General features: G+C 42.0%; 1 protein-coding gene across 1 annotated transcript in view; it reads right to left on the reverse strand.

Moving 5' to 3' along the window:
- dgkg (diacylglycerol kinase, gamma) overlaps nucleotides 1-9,024 on the reverse strand; it is a 114,955-nt gene that overhangs the window by 7,650 nt on the left and 98,281 nt on the right.

Genomic DNA, 9,024 nt, shown 5'->3' on the forward strand with positions numbered 1-9,024 from the left:
AAGCACATTGTGAGCAACTATGCTCCAAAGGAAAATTCCTCGTATGTGTCTTTATACCTGGTCAATAAAGCTGATTCTGATTCTGAGTTGTGCCCGTCTGATAAATGTAAGGCCAATTCCCTCTCTCTTGGCTCTGTTTTTAGTCTCCACACACTTGTGAGGGAAATATCTGTCTTTTTAGCTGCTTAATGCTCCACCATGTTCACTAACTAGTCTTTAACCTGGATCCAACGGATTCCGGATGTCAGGCTTTGCCGCTCATTTTCCGCTCTCTGTGTGTTCTTAAGACCCCTTCGCTTTGGGAAACCACATCAAACTTCAAGCTAGCAAGCTACACTGGTGCACTGAGGCGGACCCAGCTGGCTTCTTTCAGGGAATGATTGTAAAGATTTAAAAAGAATATATTTACGGTTTTTACTGTCAAACTGGGACGTTTTGAGGCAGATTACTGGGGACGAAGTATATCCGGTAATACGCTGGTAAGAGCAAATGACGTTCGTGTAAATGTTCAACCAAAACAAGTTTTTGCCAAGACTGTTTTGAGTCCAGAGCTCAGCGCCACCCAAGGCGATTGTAAATTAGTTGAAAGAACTGCAAACAACCCTCTGGCGTTTGTCTCTCATCTGAAAACTGCCCATTCACATCCATGGTCTGACCGGCCCACAGAGACGAGAGAGATCACATGGTTGGCCCACTGGTTTGTCTCTCTTTCTGAGAGTGTCAAAGCATTTAATAGTTGTGTCCTCATTGCAATCTCTGAATTTCCCTTTGTGTTCACTCTCTCTTTGGAAAAAGTGATGCCTAATAGTCAATATTAACAGACATAATCTCAAAGGTCAGTGATGATGTCATTTGACATTTCTCCTTAATTAGCTAATAAAAAACCTAATATGATCGAGAGTGTATGTAAGGCCCTGGCCACTTCACAGATTTTACAAATGAATTATTAGAGAGAAATCTGAGAAATGTTTTGTCTTCACAGCCAGGGCGATAATTTGTGAGGTGCTACAGCAGAATCAAATCTCATAAAACTGTGTTGGTGCAACTCATCTACAATAATGAACCGATGTCTGAACATAGTAACAGGAACAAAGCTGGAGGAGCTGATCGAAGATATTATTTTGTTAGTCATTCTTGGATTCTTGCGTTTATTTTTCAGCTTAGTTTGTATTTGTTGGAGTTGGTTTTATGAGTGCATTTATCACAAGATCTTCTCTTTCCTATTTTTTATAGTTTATTCAGATTTTTGTCCAATATGGTCTGGTGGTGCCACATAGAAACATAGACCTAGAGTTGAGTCTGTAACCCATTCTCCATGGTTAATCATGCAGGTTAGTGTGGCACTCTGAGAATTTACTAGTTTGATCCAGTCAGGCAGGCTGGTGCTAGCTGAACACCTAAACCTAAATATGCCAGTCCTTCCTCATGCATGCAAAAAGCACTGGGTTTCTGGTGATTGCCTCTCTACATCATACACACCTTAAAATGTCAAAGAATGACGTTAAGAATCTGAACATTTTCATTTAAGCTTCTTCAAATTGTGACTTTTTTGTTGTTGTTGAAATTACATGTTTCTAATGTTAATGCCAGACTGAAAATGCCAAGAATAAGAGTCTCTAGAAGGCTCTAGCAGAGTTTGCTTCAGAGCAAGAGGAGAAAAGAAAGAGAGTTTGTAAGAGGCACGCAGGGGCACCGGTCGAACCCTTCCCTGAGGGTCTTCGTGCAGCCCAGACAGGCTCCGGCTGGCAGCGCGGCCTGTTGTGACTGGAGCCACAGGCTGTAGGTCTGTCTGTCTGTTAAAGTGTAAACAACGCTAATAATTTCCCGAGGTCGTCAGACCTCGCTCAGCCTGTTGGCTTTGTCACTAACCACAAAAACGAAACTGTTGCATATTTTTGTGCTCTGCTCTGGAGAGGAAATGTGTTCTGCAAGACGCCCGGTGCCAGTGAGTTCAGGACAATACTGAGTCATGACTTCACACCTAAAAAAGGTACGTAAACATTGTGAGACAAGGACAGATGGAAGCACAGAGACCACGTAACGGTTGGCAACACATTCTGCGTTGTTTCCGATCTTATAGCATTAAAAAAACTATCTGTAAATTAATTTAGAAAATTGGATGTTCCATCTCTTCATCAGTTATTCTCACTGTAAGCTGCAGCTGGGTAACGTACGTTTTACCATGTGGAGCGTACGCAGTCTCTTCCCGTGTATAAAAGCACGAGTGTGGACCTGCACGTGTGGCATTTAGACAGTGCTGCCATTTCGTGCCTAGCTTTAAAGATAATCAAGATTTATACAGGAATAAGATTGCTGCTGCTGCTGCTGAGTCACTGGCACTCTTTAATATTTCAGATGACAATTCAAAAATGAAATGTCAGAGCGAGAGAGTAAGGAACAAACGTTTTAGAATCACTCAAAGCCAGTGCTTCAGTTGCGTCGTTCCTCGTGAGAATTAAATGCTTAGGGCACACACACAGAAGTGCTTGTAAGAGAAAAATAACTGTTTGACAGACATTATAGACTACCTGATGAATGTAAGTCCAATATTTATCTTATTCAAGAGTCAAGATTTATTTTTTGTCATACCACAGTACACTGCAATACGAAATGATGTGCAAAGTTCACAGCTTAAAAAATATATAGCACAGAAACAATTAAAAACACCGTAGAAAAATCGAGATATTTGCTATGTAAATGAAAATAAATAAATGCTTATATGGGTGTGCAGAGCATGTAGAGTGACAACTATAAATATACCAACTCTAAAAGAAAAAAACTGAAAAATATAAATATCTAGATAAATACAGTTGGGAGTATAAATATCCATATTCGAAATAGTGCGGTTGAGAATAAGGTGCAGAACAGATACTAAGGTGCATTCAAACAGATAATTATGTAGATGAATAGTAGTCAGATTGATTGGTCTGTTTTAGTGGGCTTCATTTTCATAGCTCTGTTTTTGGTCTCTACCAACTGAGGCAAGTATCCGTCTCTTAAGCTGCTGAATTCTCCAGTTCCTGCACCAGCTAGCTGCTAACTCTGTCTGTGCTGGGCAGGGACAGTCGTGTAAAAACCAGGCTGCTAACCTGGCTGATGAGAGCTGGGGAGAGTGAATCAAAACAGGGAAAATGCGGGCCATGAAACCTAAACACTGAGCGGAGGGAAGCTGCAGAGTTGAATGATAATTCTCTGTAGGTTTGTGAGCCCTTCCACATTACATACATTTCACCCACTGTTAATACTAAAACAGCTTTTTATATTAATTTATCATACAGCTTTGGCTGTGTGTTGCCAACATCTAAAATCTAAAAGCTTTCTCCACATACTCAAGGCAGGGCCGTATAGTCAAGAACACCTTTACTGAGTCCAACACCAGGACTAGTTGAGTCCAAGTCAAGACCGAGTTAAAAGAAGTCCAAGTCCAAGTCAAGACCGAGTTAAAAGAGGTCCAAGTCCAAGTCAAGACCAAGTTAAAAGAGGTCCAAGTCCAAGTCAAGACCAAGTTAAAAGAGGTCCAAGTCCAAGTCAAGACCAAGTTAAAAGAGGTCTAAGTCTAAGTCAAGACCAAGTTAAAAGAGGTCCAAGTCAAGACCGTGTCCGCAGAGTTTAGAGTCCAAGTCAAGACCGTGTCCAAAGAGTTTAGAGTCCAAGTCAAGACCGTGTCCAAAGAGTTTAGAGTGCAAGTCAAGACCGTGTCCAAAGAGTTTAGATGCCAAGTCAAGAATGTGTCCAAAGAGTTTAGAGTCCAAGTCAAGACCGTGTCCGAAGAGTTTAGAGTCCAAGTCAAGACCGTGTCCAAAAATCTGAGACACTCAAGACAGAGACAGAAAAAAGAATCCTCTTTAAGACCACTCAGCGTATGTCTCAACAGTCCGTCTTCTATTTCAAGATGTTAATTTTGTATTATTATTTGTAATGAGACTAACACTATACATTCTAAATGGATTTTGAATTGAACAAATTCTTGAAGTGTACTTCATCAATGGTTTTGTTTTAAAGGAGGAAGTTGCTTTATAAAAAGAAGCATGCAGTGCCGAACATGCTCGAGACCAGCTAGAAGATTTGACGAGACCAATGGCCCAGTCCGAGTGCAACTGCCAACGAGTCCGAGAGGCAATAGAAAAACGTTGGCTCGAGTACTACGGAACTGATTCAAGGATACTGAGTCTTTTATTTCTTTACAAAAAAAGTCTACAAAACACTAGAAGCAGTGTTAAAATATGAATACAATGCAATCCTCTACTTGTAGAATGAACTCCCCCCCAGTGTCGTAAAACCCCCCAAATTCCCAGAAAAACTACACAGGAAATGATCCGAGAGTCCTAACGGGCAGCTGTCATCTTTAAACTGCGTGCTCCAGCACGGACACATGGTTAGCACATGAATCCCTCCGTCTCTGCAGAGGTTTCCAGGAAATAATTATAATAGGATTGGGCATCCATTAAGAAGAACATGGACAGTTGGAGACCATTGGGGATTAAGACAAGTAGCGACCCACTGGCCACACATGACAGATAGGAATTAAAAAGGAAGGCTGGATGTAAATATGGACTCAGTCTGTTTTTTTTATTATGTTAAAAAAAAACAGGAAGTGTGTGAAGCTGTAACACAGTCTTATACAGCAAGACAAAAGAGGTGTAAACAGTCCTATTTTAGAATTAAAAACCGTACTATTAATATATCCTATTCCTGTTGTACTATATATTAAATATACACTTCCCCCCTTCATCGCACGCCCACCTACATACACCTCTACTTCCTCCAGCAACCAAAGATGGGCATGCCATCCTGCCGGTGTCGCAGTGAGCGAGCCTGATGGCAGACTGAGCCGGTTCTCACCTCGCTGATGATCCCAGCCTCATCAGATCTCTGTGCTTTTTGACTCTCAGGCAACCAGCCCTGTTACTTCTCAGTGAGGTGGAGCTAAAGATAGAACAGAACAGCCTCTTACATAACGCAGCCACGGTGCATTCTGGGATGGGATGGTGTTGCTTTGCCAAGCAGCGGGCAGCGAAAATCGTCACTGCTGTGCTGCACTACTTTCTCTGCTGTGCAGCCATTCTGACGGCATTTTAAATTCATTCATTATATAAAAAGGAAAGAATCACGCCTTAAATAGTGGCATGGAAGAATGTTTTTGAATGCCTTACTGCTGAGTGTCTTAAACTGATATTTAAATATTCATAATTGTTTATACAACTACAAAGGTTATACAATATAGGTTATTCATGATTGAAACCTTAAATGTGAATACATAGACGCATGAAACCAAAACTAGAAAGATGGAGATGACAATACAAATGAGAGGGGAAGGTTGGCTTTATTCTTGAGTTGTTTTCAACGAATCAAATGAAAAAAAAAAAAAAAAAGCTCAGTATTTCGACTTCCCCTTCTGTCTCTCTCAGCCCATTTGTTCTGAAACAAAACTGCATTTGAATTTTTGCATATGAAATTCAAATTTTATGGTCTCACGATAGCGCCCCCTAGTTGTGCAGTAATTTGACAGCAAATCAGTCGTAGTGATTAGTGCAGAGTTGTGATAAAGTGTGGGAGTGTCACTTAAATGGCCCACATGAGTCTCCATTGTGTTCCTCATGGTGCTAGTTTGTCAGGTCCTGTGAATAAAAATAAAATTAAAAAAGTACTTTTAAAAACTAACCAGTATGTGAGACTGATTACGGTGAGTTTTTCAACTGGTGTACAAGGCCAAATTAAGTGACTATGAAACATAATGCTACACTCCACCGTGTTTGGTCTGATCACCGGCTACATAATTGACCAGCGAAGTACAGTGTCAGGTTTTTTTGTACATCATAACAAAGGAACAGGTCACTAAACAACAAGCAGCTCTACTCTAGAGGAATAAACTACACTGTATCTGCTTCTCTTCGGCCACACAGGCAGCACTTGCTGCTGGTTTTGAATTGAATGATGAGTTATTAATAAAAACCCTTCTATTAGAAACTGAGCGATACAGTAAAAATCCCCCAGAGCAATAGCTGCAGCTTTCATTGTGCATGGGCTTGAGGTGTTAGGCTATAATTATATCAGGCAAATTTGTGTATCCTTCCTCCGCCCACGTGCCCTCCCTCGCCGACCGGCCTGTTATTGTCTCAGGGTGGCCAGAGTCATGGCAGATGGTCAAGAGGAACTGCAGCTCACCTCGCCTCCAACAACACCAACGGAGGTAAAGGTTCGGGGGAGAGCACTTGGCCATTTGACAAAGAACACTATGTTACTATGATACATTACACACACACACACACACACACACACACACACACACACACACACACACACACACACACACACACACACACACACACACACACACACACACACACACAGAGTGAGAATTTGCCAGATGGGAGAAAAAAAAATCATGAAGAACAGATTATAAAAAGAAGCTTTAAGAAATGTCATCTTTTCCGTTCCCATCTTGTTTGAAAGTGATTGGTCTGTTTAAAGGATCATTTATCATGTTCTAACTTTGAGTAAATGTGCTACTGGAAGGTCAATCCCTCTCCCACCATCCTCTGAGAGCAACTCAGCAGCTTCATACAGAAACTATTTCCAGCCACTCAGACCGGTGGGCGTGAATCAAAGTAATTATAGGCCCTGTTTCTGTTGTGTGAGAAGAAAACAATATCTCTGGATGTGATCGGCCCGATATAGCCTCCTTCATGGTGTGTCACAGCTTGACTGCCAGCGGGGGAGGGGGATGGGCAGGGGTTTGTGGACGTTAGGAAGCAGGGGGAGCGAGAGAAGGAAAGGTGAGGGGACGGCGCTTGGGGGTGTGATGGGTTGAAGAGGAGAGGGAGGAGAGAGTCTGACAAGCAAGGAAAGAAAACAAAGGAGTCATGGAGGGGAGATGCAGTGGGAACCTGGTAAGAACGCACCTGAAACAGCAGGTTTCTAAAACACAGCACCTGTCTACTGCCAGGGTTGAGCTACTTAACTTGTAACAATGAAATCAATTACTCATCAATTACTTTACTTATTACCAGGGGCGTCGGACTGGGGGGTACAGATAAAGTACCCAGGGCCCCAATGTGAAGAGGGCCCAAAAAGAGGCTAAAATGACTCTCTGTGGATGTGAGGAAGGGCCCATGGAAAGTGCCTTTCTACTGGGCCCACAATTTGGTGCTACACCCCTACTTATTTCTCATCCAAAGAAGTAATCAGTTATCAAAAGTGAGAAACATGCTGTTGATACAAATATTCACACATGGCTTTTTTTTTTTTAAGATGTCAGCGTCTGTTTTACATTAAAATCCCATGAAGTAAACCGTGTTTTTAAAAAATCCCAATCTAGCTCTGACCCTAATCCCATCTAGCACTGCTCCATACAGCACCCTTGGATACTACAGCAGTAGCTGTTTTTATAGCAACAAATGACGCTAATTGGCGGCTCTCATGCTGCCAGCTTCTTCTTTTTTTTTTTTTTACTTCAAAAGTGCCCATGTCAAAAAAGAAAGACGCAAAGTGGGATCATGGCCTAAGAGACAAAAGCTTTACAGAGGACTGATAGAGAGCTGAGTCAAATGGTGCAACAACAATCACCTGAAGCTCAATGTCATCAAAACTACGGAGCTCATGGTGGACGACCAGCTGGATAGAACGGAAAGCTGTAGCCATGACAGTGCACGATGATTCAAATATGGATGCTGCTGAAACAAGCTATGAATTCAAAACACACATGTTCAATCTGGCAGCACAGAAGACCCGTACAGTCACCACAGTTTAAAGAGGAGCGTCATCAACTCAGTATCCGACCAAATGTGCCCCCTTCTGTTCCTGGGTTATGTCGTTGAGTTATGGCCAGAAAATTGTTTTTGCAGAACATGACGTCACGGTGAAGTTGACCTTTGAGTACAAAATGTCATCGTTCCATTATTTTATCCTTTTAGACATTTGTATGAAGTTTTTGTTGTAATTACGCCTATTCTCGAGTTATGGCCAAAATATTTGTTACGTGAGGTCACAGTGACCTGTGACCACCGAAATCAATCAGTTGAGTCCAAGTGGACGTTTTTGCCAAATTTAAAGAATTTCCTCCAGGCGGTCCCGAGATGTCGAGTTTACAAGAATGGGGCAACAACTAGTAAACACAATGCCTCCAGCCACAGCTGCCGGCAGGACAGAGGGGTAAAAACACAACAGCGTGGTTTAGCAAGCAGTCAATCCACAGTGTCGATGTATTCACGGACCACCAACAGCTAGCTTTGTAACTGCTAGTGTTGGACAGTAATTTAATCCATTTTTTTCAGGAAGAATTAGATTAAGAGCTCACAATTTTGACAACTTTACAGTTACTTATTCCTGATAACACTCTTACCGGGAGATGATAGAGGGCTAACATAAGCTTTGTGTGAATTACGTGGACAGACTTGTGCAAGCTTGGCACAGGGCCTGAAGATGTAGAGCTAGCCTCTTCAACAACAAAACATGCAGAGTTGTCTTTTTACATGTTGTTTCTTCTTACCTGGCTAAATAAACTCTGGTTAGCTACATGAGACATGAAAACGGACAATAGTTCCTTGTAAAATAAAGTAGCTTAGGTTAGGGTGACCAGACGTCCCCGGTTTCTGGGGACAGTCCCCGGTTTTGGTGACCTGTCCCCGGCTGGATCTGTCCCCGGAAATGTCCCCGGTTTTCACTGTGACTGACAGACCCGAAATTGGAATGAAAGAAAGAAAACACTGACAAAACGTAGCCGATAATCGCACACCCAACACCCGCAGACTCAAGACAGCCAGAGCAAGCGCTGCTTAGAGACGTTTTAGAAAGACGTATTTTACGATGCTAAAATTACTGATTATTTACATGGAGTCTGGTGGGTTTAGCGAACGCAATTTTGAAATCCTTTCCATAATGTTGTCAGACATTTAGAATATTAATCTGAGTCTGTTAGCAGCTAAACAAGCACTTTTATGAACGTAAATACAAGCTGGACAATTATCCCATTAACTCACGCTGTGGGGGGGGAGACAGCTCTAGGTCTAGTGTCCCCGTTTTAAG

The sequence above is a fragment of the Etheostoma spectabile genome, chromosome 5 (assembly GCF_008692095.1).
Source record: "Etheostoma spectabile isolate EspeVRDwgs_2016 chromosome 5, UIUC_Espe_1.0, whole genome shotgun sequence".
Classification (NCBI taxonomy): Eukaryota; Metazoa; Chordata; class Actinopteri; order Perciformes; family Percidae; genus Etheostoma; species Etheostoma spectabile.